This window comes from Heliangelus exortis, chromosome 11 (assembly GCF_036169615.1).
Source record: "Heliangelus exortis chromosome 11, bHelExo1.hap1, whole genome shotgun sequence".
Taxonomy (NCBI): domain Eukaryota; kingdom Metazoa; phylum Chordata; class Aves; order Apodiformes; family Trochilidae; genus Heliangelus; species Heliangelus exortis.
The window spans coordinates 7,191,034-7,206,466 of record NC_092432.1 but is presented as its reverse complement, the minus strand read 5'-3'; the positions used below and the strand labels follow the sequence as shown (position 1 = coordinate 7,206,466).

Genomic DNA, 15,433 nt, shown 5'->3' with positions numbered 1-15,433 from the left:
AACGCTACAAGAAAGAAAACCAAACAAGAGAGTACCTTGCACCAAGATACAAACTACCCTTCTAATTCTGTGGCAAAAGCATATCCATGTATCTATTTTAAAATCTATTTTATAAAATAAATAAATTATATCCAGCAGGAATATATATTTGGTAAATATATATGGTAAATATACATATTTGGTACTATATGGTAAAATGGACATAAATTCTGGGCATTTTAGCCCCAGTTGCACATAGCTATAATTCTCTCTCAAACTCATTTGCATTCTCTTCATAAAACTCATTAAAAATCATCATTCTCATTGTTGCTTTATACAAATCTCTGATTCAATATTCTTGTGTTCAGTTGTTATTTCCCGCATGCCCCAAAGGAAACTTTGTGCTTTATTCCAGATGCTAAGAAGGGGTGGTACACAGTGAGAGATGCATTAAGAAATGTTTTGGTAAAACTTTTTTTTTTTTTTTTTTTTTTTTTTTTTTTTTTTTTTTTTTAATCTAAGCCACATTTTCTTTGTGGGAGTATTACAGATTAGAGGTTACTTTTCCCAGGAAAAGCTGCTCATCTCTTGGGTGACATTTTTGAACAGATTTGACAAGAAAGATACACTTTCCATTTGAGCTCCCATCTTCCCTAAGAACAATTAAATCTGATTTGAAGCAGATCTGGTTTACACTACAGCTGTTCCATCTTAGGCGAGTTGCTACTGAATTACAGAATTAGTGTACTTCTGGCTCAAGGAATATCTCATTATTTAAACAAATGTAAGAACACTTACACTTACCTGTGGTAAAAGAAAAATTTTGCAAGTTAGTCTAAAACGTTGTTTTCACTCTAGTTCAAAATGAAATTTTTTCTTGAAATATCAAAGTTTCAAAGACAAAACCTACTACCTGATGCTGATGACCGAAAAAAAAAAGTGTATGTAAGTCCTAGTATCAGCCTAAAAGACTTAGGTTTCTGTCAGTCTGATCTCTAAAGCAAAGATGATGCTAGGAATAACTGAGCAGTCAACAAAGTGGAAGTCTTCCTATTTTTGGCAGAGGGAACAAACTGAATAAATATGTCTTAGAGATGTCAATCCATAGCAGATACAAAGGGTCCTGAAAAGGAACAGTGTATTTGCTCTGCACCTGGTCCAGTGACCTAATAAATCCAGAGGAACAACTGATAAAGGAAATGATAATGAGTGTTTAGCATCAGCAGTACTGAGTGCCCAGACTATACCAAGCCAACTGCATCCTGAGCTGCATCAACCAGTATGTCCAGGGAGATGATCCTCCCTCTCTACTCAACCCTCATGAGAAGTCTGCATGGAATACTGTGCCCAGTTCTGGGATCCCCAACATAAGGTTGGATGAGGCTTTGGGCCATGTGGTCTACTGCAACGCACCCCATGCCAGGAAGGTTGGAAACAGATGATCTTGAAGGTCTCTTCCAGGCCAAAGCATTCTCTGATTCCATATTCTTTAGAAAGACTGACTATTATGGGTGGAAAGGGAAATTATAAATTAAAGGTACTACTTGAATAATATATCTGCTTAACAACGTTATAAATGCAATAATTCCTATAATAGTCATCTGGAGCTCATTTTCTAGCTGTGGTATCAAATTCTTTATTACTGTTCTTAGTACTGACTGCCATAAATTTTTACTTTCTGCTTCCTATATCCATTGCCTACATTACATTGGCTGGTATCCATTTTCCCTGTTTTCTTTGTTCAAAGACAATAAATCTATGTTATTGTCACTCAGAAGACAATTTTCATCAGCCACATTTAGGAAAATGACCTCTACTGTTGTTTACTCATTACATTCAGAAACACTAGTAAACAATTAGTTCTAGCAAACAAAAAACCGAGAATATAGTAAGACAGATTTCTGTTATTTCAATCACTTACGTAGATTTTTCATCAATATTATGATTCGCTGTCCTCTGCACTAATTATTTCTCTCTTAACTACCAAACCAGGATTAGTTTTAGCTGAATATGTCCCCAGTTTTCCATTAAAAAATTGTGCCTTTTTGGATATGTAAAAAAAATAATTTTAAAAAAGGACTCGACTTTTATTCATAATACTTCATTTTTTATTTTATTTTTTTCATCTTGTGGTCTTTATTTATAATATTTCCTCAGCTCTGGAAAATCACCCCTTAATAAGGAAAAAAATACACATGAACACATACTGATAGGAACACTGTCCTCTTCCCTTATTAAGTGTAATTGGTTCATGATCACTGGTGTCTAGGTAACCACAAACTCCCACACCAAAGATTAATTCACCTTCTCCTGTTCTAATGTAGTCCAAAATAGAGTTACACTGGATACAATTTTTTTGTGTGTGTTAGAAAATCATGTGTAATGTTTAGAATCTACTAGTATTTATTGCTGCTGCATGAAATCTCAGGTACATCTCACCAAAACTGAAGTCCACAGCTACACATTTACATTTTGTGTGCTGAATACGAGTACTTATGAGGTAACTTATCACATCTTCTAGTCTGATTCAGTGTGCCGGGCAGGCTCATTTCCTAGGCTTTGTCAGCCTACCTGTAAATTGTAGGTCTGAATTATCAGTAAATGAAGAAGTAGCACATTGCATTCCCTCCAATCCCAGCCACACATGCTTACTACTCTTCCTGTTCTTACCAAGCATGGAGTAGAACAGATTCTGAAATTCCAAAAAAAGAACTTTTTCTAGCAGGTTTCAGTGCAACCAATTATATTACACTTTGTCAGCACCATCTTTCAATTGCTTATTACTCATATGCTTAACAGTGGTACAGAGACATTTAAGAAATATACTGCTTCTGCAGCTTTTCCCACACTAGTTCCTTTTCATTATGACAAGCTATTTGATTTTGAACTGCATTTGTTTTCATAGAGCTTGTTTCCCCTGCCTCCCCCATTTCAGCATTATTTTCGTCTGCTTCGTGAAAAACTAGTTCTCTTTCTCTGAAGTGCAAAGGCCCCCTCATCCATGTGATCCCCATGACCATTGCAATATGACTGTCTTCTAAAAAAAAAATCTCTTATTTACAGCTTTAAAAAGCTCTCTGACAAAAACACCAAGATTTTTGTCTTTCCTTTTCACCAAGAGTCTTGAAGAATTCTGTGATAAGCCATTCAACATATTTCTCTGTCCTGTGTTTTCCACATGCATCACATCCTTTTTGTATCTTAATCTTTTTTTCTAGGCAGACAATGTATTGTTACAAGTAAACTTATGTTTACTTCTCTGTCCATTTTTTTAAGAGAGGCTCAAAACAATTTCTTGGTTGAAAATATCTTAATGTTTTTTTTCTGCTTTACACTAAAACACATTCAAAGATTTTTTAAAAAATCTCTATATTCCTGCAATCTTTATGTATCTGAGAGATTATCACACATCAACACTGAACACCTCCAGATTCTCTCTCCCCTCTTGTTTATGTGTGATATTTTTTGATTTCTACCATTTTCAGCTTCCTCATGTTTGATCCTTCCCCACTTCTGGCATGCATGCAAATTATTTTTTGAATTGTCCCCAACATCTGCATTTTCACAGGTCACATGCTGTGATGAAATGTCTCTTTTCAGACCATGTGTCTGCACCTGTAGATCTCACACCAACTGGCAGCCAAATATTTCTTTTTTGGACAAAAATTTGACTATTGCACACCCAAGGTTGTTTTTTATCTTCATGATTGACATGCAATAAGTACAAAATACAAAGTCTTACCTAAGGATAAACCAGAAACTTCCGAATTCCATCCAAAACCCCTGCTAGGCACAGCAGCTTCTGTCGTGGAGCTAAGTCTAAGTTTATCACATAGAGAAGCACGTATTTCTGCTCTGTTATTCAGAATTAAAGTGTTTGCAATTCAGTTTGGCTTAATTTACTTTAGGAATGAGTTAAGCCAGATTTAATTAAGGCTACCTTAATTCTGCTTCAGAGTGTTGACATGGAGCTTAATGCAGTTTAGCACAGGACTTTCCAGTCACACCTTTAGCTAATTCAGACACACTTTCCTCCATGTTCTGAGAAACAATATTAAAGTATTCAGTAATAACTATTAAAAAAGCCTAAAGTTGACACGATTGCAATGTGTAAGTACCTTTAAGAGAACAAACTCCAACTTTCTAGGGGTGTCTCTAAACTAGAAGAGGAAAAACAACAAGAATGCAGCAGAAAACAGCAGGTAGATGAATTCCAATTAGGTGGTGGGTAAAACATTTAACAATTACTGACCAATAGAATAAAACAACATGGGACCAGATGGATTTCTAACCATGTGATATCCTCAAATCCAGTCTAAATGCTTTCCTGCAAAACCTATTTACACAAAACCAACTATCAGGCTCTACGCAAGGCTGCCTTGGTGAAGGCCAAAGGCTTACAAGGTCAAACCAGATGAGCTAAGTGTCTCCTCTGACCATTAAAACTCCATGAATGTGTTCTTCGGGTTCAGTTTTCAGTACCTAATACCTTTTCCCAGAGAACACAGCTTTCCCTGCTCCCGGTCAGGTTGTGTCTGGACATGGTAGACAAGAGCAGGAGAACAAAGCCTCCTCTGCTCTTACTGTGACTCTGAAATATTTGTCAAGTCTTCAGACTTCAGACTTCTGCTCCTGAGTCCTGCTTCATATGGCACTACTGTCCTGGAGGAGCTGTGACATACAGACATACAGTATTGTGGGCTCATACAAAACCCACCTTCTCCAACTGGAAGACCTGACACTAATTCCAGGAAAAACCCACCACATGGCACACTCTGAAGACATACACTAATATTTATGATGTTTACAGGACCAGGTAAGGACACCCATTGTGATTTAAGTAACAAGAAATACCAGTATTCTGTCAGCAAGGAAGGAATTTGGTCTGTTCAAGGCAGAGGACTACCAGTGACTCCTGGTATACTGGGTAATTCAAAGAAGTTTTGTGATAGACAAAAGTACAGTTGAACATATAAACCTGGATTGGAAACAAGTGACCAAAGAGACAAGAGCTGGGTGAAAGCAGGATGTCTGTACAGATTTTGAGACTGAAGAGAAAAAATACACCATTATATTGGTTTTAGAGGTGACCAGATATACAGACCTGGGAGCAGGTAACAGAGGCATGAGGATGGCAGTGAAGACAGAAAGTGAGCTGACAGATGGAACCAGCAAAGGGACAGAATGAAGAAAGAAAGGGACTCAGACTTCAATATATAGATTACATTTAATGTTGGGCAGCATGTACATACTACAGGTATCAACTAGTGGAATTCACTGCTGCAGGAAGCCCTGAGAAGAGATTATGAAAGGGAAAAAAATAAAGGTGCCATAATTATTCACAGAGAATGTAACTCATTATTTCCAGGTTTTGAGATAATGATAATCAGGCCTCATGATGCAGAGTGGAGGGGAGGCAGGTCAGGCTGGTAAAATTATTTCTTTTCTGTGACTTAGTGTAATTGGATCAGTTGCATTACAGGCTGGTTTTGTTCTCTTCTGAGCTGTAAGGAACCAACCTCTGTATGAGACAGGATGCTGATTATATGGACCAATGGTCTGATCTGGCATGATCCTGAGAGGAGCAAAAATCAATCTCTGCAGAAAATCCATTGTGTGAAAGACTTTGAAATAGAGATGCTTCTAAAATCCATGTAGAGAGAAAGACAAACATGGCTCCTTTAGCCTGTGCATTTGCTACCTCCCCATTCTTATTTTCCATGCCTGAGGAGTTCATGATTAGACCAGCAGCTTCATCAAAGGGCAATTTTCAGATGCCAAATAGATTTGTACAATAAATCCACAAGGGGGCAGATTAACAAGCAAGAGGGACATCAGAAATCAAAAAGCTAGCTGCTGTAATTCTACAAAAAATTTGAAAAGAAAATGTGCAGTGATATTCGGACTTTTCAAGGTACACCATTGAAATACCCCAGTTAGTTTTCATTAGGAATATTGCTTTTCTCATCCTTCCCAAGAGCTTTTTCTTTAGCACACTGAAATCCCATGTGCATTCAGGGTTATGCCATTCAGAATTGCCTAATGGGCCCCAAATTAAACACTAACATTTCAACCAGAGAAATCACACGCAGACACATAACTGCAATTGTCTGCTCTGTGTCACTACTGCAATATTTATAGTAAAAAAATTTAAAAATTAACTTTAAGCATCTAATTTGCTTCACTTTTGTAGTTTTCTGTTTGCTTTAATAATTTGTCCTGCCAGCATAGCTAAGGCTCTAACAAATCCCCACCTGAAGTCAAACAAGGGTCTTTAGTTATATCCATAAACTGAATAAATACAATTCAGAGATTAACCTGGGCACAAATTACCAGTCATTTTCAGCCTTCTGACACTACAAAAGACTGGCTTCTGAGCATGACAGCACTGATTTCAATACTAAGGAAAGTTTTTTCCTTCTTGCAGTACATGGAAGGACCACACTCTTGGTCACAAGGTGACAGTATCAGTTGTTTTTATGTCTCTGTGTGAGTACACTGGTTGTGTTTGTTTTCAAAAAGGGCCACAAGAAAATAGGTTGTCAGAAGGTAAAAATATGGAGGTCAGGCACTGATTCATAACTTGTTCCCTCACAAAATAGAATGTCTCCTCCATGCAACCTCAAGTGCCATTGCAAATAGGTTTTGTTTTTTTTTTTCACTTCAGGCATCTGTTGCCCACATCTGTAGAGTCAAAACTTGATTCTTTCATCTAATCCTGCTCTCTCAAATTCCAGAAGATGGATATGACAGGATATTTGCGCCGATTTTCTGTAGTATTGCTGCTCAATCCTTTCTTAAAAATATAGTTTGATAAACCTTTTAAGTCTGTATCACATTCTTTCTTGAGTACACCACTGGAATATGGAAGACTGAGTTGCAACCAGGTATGTAGAGAAGTCCAAAAGCACCTGAGGGAGAAAGACCCCACAAACAAAGCAGAAACATCAATTGTTCTGCAATACACAAGGGGGAAAAAAATCTAGAAGAATATCAGCACTGAAGGCAGGAAAGAATAAAGAAAACATCTGTTTCCCACTCTACAGGCCCAGCAGTTTTACTGTGTCCTGTATTAGCAAGTGAAAGGAACACAGGAGATTGCAGGGATTTGTTGAAACGAGGACTCCAAAAAGAGGGGATAATCAGCAGCACTAAGGCAAGTGTTGTAGTTATATGAAGGTAGAAAAGGCTGGGCCAAGAGGAGATCCACGATTTCTCTGCTTCGCTCCTCTGCACACCAGGTATGGCCACTGAACCTGAACAGAACTGGAAACCTCCAGCTTTGCAGTCAGATCTATTATGACCTCATTCTTATAATCATTTTTTATTTTGCTGGAATTTAACCATATGGCATGGGACCTATTCTGCAGTTACACAGCCAGTCAGCACTCAATAATCTCTCAACAGAGAAGACAAAGGAGTTGATTTAAGATACTAGCAGATATTCCCTTAGCATCAACTTTTAAATTGGTTCCAAGGCAGAGAAGGCAATTTTTTCACTTTGTAGCTCAAGACTGTATTTTGCTCCTTTCATAATATTTTTACCAAAAGAATTTGGTTTAGGATATAGCACCTATATTTTCAGCCAAGCCACTATTTGCATCTTAGTTTTTACCCTGAAAGACTCAGAAGAGACAGAGATGTGTGATTTGCATGACTGAGGTCCTAAAATGGAACCTAAGAATCCATGTTCTTCTCTACCTACAGTCTTATTTACTCCAATTTATATTGTTCCAAGTATTACCTTGATCAGTGCTGTGTCTACAGATATAAAATGGGATATCTACATTAAAGGAGAAGAAAATTAGGGAAATATCCATGCACATTAAACGGCATGTAGCACCATCACTCTTGAGCCTTAAGTTGCCTTTACTGCCAGGACTGCTCTGTGACAGCCTGGAGCATCACCCCAGGATTTCTGTGGAGAGTTCTTATCCAGGACTAACTCATTCAACTAAGTACAGCCTAAAAAGGACCCAAAACCACAGGTTATGTAGCTACATACCAAAACACATAATTTTAGTCTAATTACTATGTTGCTCCAGCAATTAAATATCATAAGCTCCACATTTTGGCATTGTAAAAATTTGTCACTCCTGCATGAAAATGCTGTGTCAATGGCTATGTTTGGGATTAAAATATCTGGAAATGACAGAGATCAGTACTAAGCTACACTATACTAACCTTAGCACTTGGTAGGAAAGTTCAGAACAGGATCACGCAGCAAGGTTATAAGACTGGTCTTGAGGGAATAGGCTATGATATGACATCCCTGGGACTGATTCCCACTAGGGAAGCCTCAAACTCTGCTTGAAGTGTATTAAAATCACCATTGTGACAGCCTTTCCACACAGACTTCCCTGTTTTCTTCAACCAAATTTCTTCAGTTTGAATAACTGATATACCAGTACACGACTAAGGATAAAATGTGGTGCCTCCCTTCACTTTTATTAAGAATGGAGCTGGCAGAAGCACAACTGTTTCTTTCCACACAGGGTCGAAGAAGGAGGGAACACATTTACAAGCTATTCCCAGCAAATTACTACTATATACCCTTCCTTCCAAGACTGCCAAAATCCCTGGAAAATCTCTCCAAAGCTAATTATCCAAATCTACCTTGATATAACACCACTAAACTTAGCAAGTCAGGGATACAGCTGGCTCAACATCACAGAAGAATCTTCAACATCTCAGAAGGTTTTTGAACCATGACCCAGCTAGCACCAATGATCATCTTCTGCAGGATATATAAAAAAATCCAACATTCCATTTATTCCTTGAGTACATCAATAACTAGAAAGATTAAAGTACAGTTGGCAAGTGTCCCCTGACAATTCTTGTTTTAGGTTTTAGCTCTTCCTGAGTGCTTTGGGGACAGGGAGGCTAAGGAAAGCTATGTGTCCATTCTTCTCCATTAAGTGTCATCCTCCCGTTTCTAGTAACTGTGGGTTCAAACAAAATGGAACACCCCTTGGTCCCCTAACACTTGAATCTTTCAACCCCAGAATGGGAAAGCAGATGGCCTGACTGACAACTGAAATCCACTGCAGCAGGTGTTGCTGAGGACTTTTTCCAAAATCGGTTTTAAGGCAGCATTCATGGGACACCTCAACAGATAGACTAGTCTGCAGTATTTGGCAGACAACTACCCAGTACTAACTTCTTTAAAGAAGTAAGGAATTTTTCAGTCACCCCGAGAAAACAGTTGTTTGACTGTTCAGCAGAAATTCAGTCTATTGGATTAAGAGACCAATGCTTCTCCAGAGTCTCTCACAAAGCACCTGCATTTGGCAAACATTTGAAGAGGGGATGAGTGTTCTGAGCAAAAGGCTTCAAAGCCATCACACACTTTCCAGAAAATAGGAAAATTCTCCTATACAGGGTTAAAAAACCCCAAACCAGTCCCCCTGCCAGCAAAAATCTCAGACAAATAAGAAATAAGCCTTCTCAAGAAATGATGACAACAAAAATGATGCTATTCAACTGCTGATCTTTTCCAAAACAGCAAGGCTAAACTAACTGTGGAGTGGATCAGGAAATGGGAAGGAAGAGGATGGAGGCCTGAATTATTGTCTTCAAAATTTACTGACTTTTGAAAGCACATAAACAGCTTTCCCATATGACAATAGTGAGCACCCTCAATGAAAAAAAAAAAATTAATAAACTGCAATTAACAACCATGACTTTCTGGAACAGAGAACTTCACATCTCATATGGTTTTGATGACACTATCCTCAATTGTCTTGTTACCCATCCAGAAAGACGAAACCAGCTAGGATAGTCCTATTGACAAGCTCCATGTCATTTTTTCTGTCAAGTTTTCTGAGACATATAAGGGCCAAAGAATCCCTACAAAGTTCTCCAAGTCCTACATTTGCTTTTCCAAACAAACAGCAAGTGCCAAAAGTCAGCACACCTTCAAATTTCTATTGTCTGATGTGATAAAAACAAGCCAGATCTGAGCAGAGTTAAGCATGCCATTTCTTAGTTAGCATTCTATCAAGTAATTTAAAACAAACCAATAAAAAACAGCTAATGAGGAAAAATCCTGCAGCAGTTCATACAAGGAACACAAACACCCACCATCTCCTCATCCGTTTGCTCAGAAACCCCCTCTCCTCTTCCCGCCCTCCCCCCCCCCACACCTTTTTCTGCCTCCTAAATGTCATTAAAAGGTATAATTAGAACATCTCACAAAATGAATCACCAATCAAGTAGCACAAGGGGTTGGCGGAAATAACAGAAGTAGGAAAATAAAGCAAATAAGATGCAAACTGTTGCCTCAGGTAACAATGTAAGAAAACCAAACAAGCAAAACCTTTGACTTGGACCTTCAATCCTCAGATTACTATTAGATAACTATTTTTTCCTGTACTTCCTTGCTGTTACAGCTGCATCCAATTTGAGTCACTTTGGACTAGAAGTGGAAGCAGAACTACTGCTTATCTTTCTTATTCTCAGCATTTGTTTATGAAAGAGATCTCCAGAGCACTGAGGATCAGCTAAAGACACACATTTTAGAGATTATTTTTTTAAGAGAAACTTCTGAGTGCTTTTGAGACTTACCCATACTTAGAAAAAGTGTAAGCTCTGAGGGATAAAAGAAATCAGAAAGGAGGAAAAGTCTGTCAGACTTGCAAAGATGATGTAAACATTTGCCAGAAACGTAGACCAGAAAGCATAAAATATATCCTATTTTTCTTTCTGAAAATACTTATCAGCTATGCTTTATGCTAAGAATATTGCTGAAACCATTTTTGTTGGTGGCTGAATACTGGCAAGAGGCCAAATTAAAATTATTTTAAGTTTGTGCACCAGATTTTCAATTACAAGAACAATATACATCTTGCTTAGGAACAGAAGCAGTGTCATGCAACCTGCAGACTCCATCAAAACAACTCTATTTCTGACTATTAACTGTAATAAACTGCTTAGAATAAAGCATACATTTTCTTTAGAGAAATTTGCTATGTAATCTTCAATAGTAAGGAAGATGAAAATATTTCATTACCTACAGATAACAATAAAGAAATAGTGCTGCAATTCCATGGACAAAACATACATTGGTAACCATTTGTCTAACCTGGGCTGAAACATTTCAGCCCAGAGAAGTCCACCTCTGAAGGACTAGAAAGAGGAAAGACTTTTATTTTAGCATATTGCTTTAGTTCAGCCAAATTTCCATGGTTAATCATTGGTTCATCACTCATTTTAAAAAATTCAGTCCATGCTAGGCAGGTTTAAGGGGGTGGATATCATCAGATCTTACAATTAGACCAACTCTCACCCCCTGTTTAACAAAAACAATTTGTCTGACTATCAAGAAAGAACCGAATGGTCTCATTGCTTGGTGCTAACCTCTGCTTCCAGTGTCTAGGCAAAGTTTTTCCCTCTAATCAGGTCCAATGAGAAAATCTGGGGGTATTCAACACCTCTGACTTAAAAACATTAAACCGGACAGAATTTTTTTTTTTTTATTATCCTCTCCCAAAGGCTTTCTTCAAAGAGGGATTCGTATCACTTGTAAAATCTTCTTCAAAGGGCACTGTCAAGATATCTGCAATAATTTTAAAACTCATTTGTTACTCCTTGTGGTTTATAATGCCTTCGAAGCAAGAAGCTAAAATCTATTTCCATTAGTACAACATCTCCTCCACTAGGCACAACATGCAAAGAAAAATGCTTTTCCAACATGACATGAAGAGTGTGAACTTGAATTTTGAAGATTTTTTTTTATATTACCGAGACATAAGGTTTGGAGATCAGCTCTATACTGTGGCACAAAATATATTCAACTCTAGGATAAATTCAGTAGTGAATACAGCATAGAAGGGTCTTAATTAGTAGACCAAGTAACAAGCAATCAGGAGGACTAATAAAAACATGCAACACCATAGAACATGGTAAATATCAAAGAGATATTCAAATTTAATCACACAAGAAGCAACATATCAGTATGTGTCTCTGGAGATTTGATTCTTTTAAGGTGATGATTGTACCTGCCTGTCCCTGTACTCAGTAGAACTTCTTGCAATAATCTTGCATTCACTCTTTTAAAAAAAAAAAAAAAAAACATGAGAAGGGGCTCTACATCCCACAAAAGGGAGACAACAATAACAATCCCATGGTAAGCTGGATGGGTAAAAGCTCCAACTAGGGAACAACAGATTGACTTCACAAAAGGAAGCTAAGAAATTATAAGTTTATTTTCTTTTTTCTTTATTTCCCCCCAGTTGTTTGGTTTGACCATAGGTTTTTAAACTGGTAGATACAGGGGAAGAATTCCCTGTGGAAGCTGACTTTGTTTTTAGCAGCTTTCAAATGGAGACACCGCTTCTCTAAGACTGAATTGGGCAATCCAGACAAAATGAACAAGAGTATGGATATTTTTTCCCCTTCTTTTCTTCTTCCTTGGGTTGAAAAAAACTTAGATAAGATCAATAGTTTCTTTAGGTTTATGTTTCACTTTCTTAAGGGCAGTTGGCTTATTGTGTTTCCACTGATCATGCAGGGAGATTCGACAGAGACAAACCATCCCTTTTCTCCTGTCCTCTATTTGAAATCAAATGAGTTTTAAATGAGGCTGGGGTCACTATTCTTTCTCATTTACTTACCAATTGTTCCAGATTCCTGCCCTGTCTTCAGTCACTAAACTACTGTAAAAATGAAGGCTACATTTCAATCCAAGAAACAACACATAGATTCCTTGGAAAAACTCTAGCAGCATCTTTTCTGGACTCTCTCAGAAGCAAGAGAAAATCTTGCTTCTGGTTTACCTCAGCCTCTACAAGGCTTTCCTACTCCTCAAAATCATTTGCACAATCCCTATCAGAAGTCTCTGTGCAACTCCAAGCACTGTATCTACGCTCAGAGCCAGCAAAGGAGGTATTAGAATTAATTACTTTTACCACCTACAAAAGCAAGAAGAAAGGTAAAGATCAGGATCCAGGTCTGCTCTGATCTATTTGAAGTTTGATTACTGATTGACTGAATGATCATGGACTTGGGAGCCTCTGCTACATACAATCAGGTGTTTTAAATCCAAGTTGCTCTTTGTACTGCACTTCAAGCACCAAAGCACCAAAAACGTACAGGCATGCTCGTCCAGGGGAGATTCTGGATATAACCCTACAGGGAGATCAATCCTACACAATTCAGAAACTGATTCAATTCACACAAATATACTAATCCAAATATCAGAAAACTAAATCCAGGATGCTGATATCTCCTGCTTGAGCACTAGTCTCAGTTTATTGTCTACACACATCAATTGAGGGTCCACGAGTGAAGAACTCAGGTTGAATTCTCTAGAAAAATGTGACCTCTTCTGTGATTAATTTCCATTTTACAGGAATAATTTTAGTGCTTCCAGACACTACTGAAATAGTTTTGTCTTGATAAATGGAAGCTGAATATTAAATTATATATGGCAAGAAAATCTTCAGGTCAGCCTGTCAAGTTGACATCCTAAATTGTAAGAACACCAAACAAGCAAGAAATCACCAACTCTAAAGAGTACTGAAAGGAAAAAGAAATAGTCTATTACTATCAATTATTTGAAAGAGACAGTTTATGTATTTATGTACAGCTCCAACATGAATGTCAACAAAAGAAATTATATTCTATTCTGATACCAACAATTTGAGTACTTAGAAAAAAAGAGTGGAAATACTTAACAGCTGCCTAAATCAGAGAAACTACAGTAACAGTTTGTATTAGCCTTATGACGAAGTAATGCACCCTCATGGAAATATCCATGTATCCTCCATTGAGCTAAATAATAATTCTAACAAAGAGAAAAAAAAAAAAAAATAAAAAAGGAAACATGACCTCACGAAAATAAGCCAATGACCTAAATAGAACTCAGTTTTTCAAGGTGCTCAGAATGGAAATTTCAGAACTGCTTCACAGCTTTCAGACTTCTGATGGGCCATAAGAACACTGGATTCTGTTACCAGTTACATCTCTCATATATCAACTTTCTCTTGATCTCAGGAGCTGCCTGTGATGCTGATCAGTAATAAAAAGAGGACATAAAGAATGTAGAAAATAGTTTCACACATTTTAAATCAATTAGTCAAAAAAAGAATCCTAAACCGTCTGCATTAGGTCTTTCTGCTTATTTTTAGTGTCTCTGCTGTATAATACAGGTCCCCTGTGGATGGCACAGTACTTAAATGCTACATTTGAATGTGGCATTTAATATTCTCTAGTATTACAAGATGCTTGCTATTGGCACAAATTAAGCAAATTTGGGTTAAAGAAAGAAAACAAACCATTAGACGTTGAGGAAATCTGATGTGTCGCTGTTTTTAGGTCTTACTATGGTTATCTAGGAAAACTGTAAAATCCTTTTCTATGGAGATCCCTAGGAGTTTTGTCATTGACTTCAGTCAAGGTAGACTTTCCCCTGCTGTCCGAAAAAGGTTCAAAACTGCTGTCTTGATCTGTGGTGCCTATTAAAAAAACATTAGCACTTCTCAGGAGTAGGGAGTGTAAGATGTAATGCCTAGGGCAATTATATTCTCTTCCTTTAAACTGTCTGCTGTTTTTTTCTTCTGCCTTTCCTGTCTTGGAATTGATGTGTGCATAGTATGGTTAAAACAGCAGCTGAGTATTTCCTGGTCACATTGTACAGTGAGGTAAAAGGATTAGAATGGAGCTTCAAAAGATAATAATTCGAATGTCTTATTAATTAATAGTTATTTATAATAACAGCTCTTCCTTAAGGGTCTTTTAGGATCTTTAACTGCTTATTAATGCTGTATGGATCAGGACTGCTCCCTAGTGAAAGAAATAAGGTGGAATATGGAAGCCTTTCAATGAAAGCAACAGGTTTGGGAAGGGAACAAGGGAAGTAATGCACGGTCTGATTAAATTAAGAATTATGATCATGCAAATGCAATTACTGAAGTATTTAAAAAGTGCCAGGATATCTCATAGTCTGATGTCTCTGATGCATTCAGTATGCATCTAACCATTCCTACCAAGTCTGAAACCTTATTTGATGTCAAATTCAGGTCTGTTTAGATCACAGTCATAGATTTACCTTGAGCTCATGAACAGCTCAAACAAAAAACCTAGCCTTAGATTAGCCTCAGATTAGCTACTTCTGACTATCAGTAAAAGGCAGCTCCACCAAATAAAGGATTCTTACTGCAGGCTCTTAAGTTTAGCCAGGTGAATATTCAGGTAGCTGGACTGTACCAAAGATCTTAGTGTCACTAATATTCAAGATAACTACCTTAGGACTAGGCTCAAAGATGTCTATATGACCAGACAACACATCTTTTACAACATTGTGAAAGCCCTTAGTAAGTGCCCTGTATCATCCCTTATAATACAACACTCAACACTTGTATCAACACTTTTGGTTCCAGACCTGATTTTCTTTTTATTTCACTGTTGAATGAAACCTCATGGCAAGGACTCTACTTTCCTGGCACAGAAGCCA

General features: G+C 37.5%; 1 protein-coding gene across 2 annotated transcripts in view; it reads right to left on the bottom strand.

Annotated features, from left to right (window-relative positions):
- The window catches only part of AGBL1 (AGBL carboxypeptidase 1), a 272,982-nt gene that overhangs the window by 102,071 nt on the left and 155,478 nt on the right, over window positions 1-15,433 (bottom strand). The gene's annotated exons all lie outside the window — the stretch shown is intronic.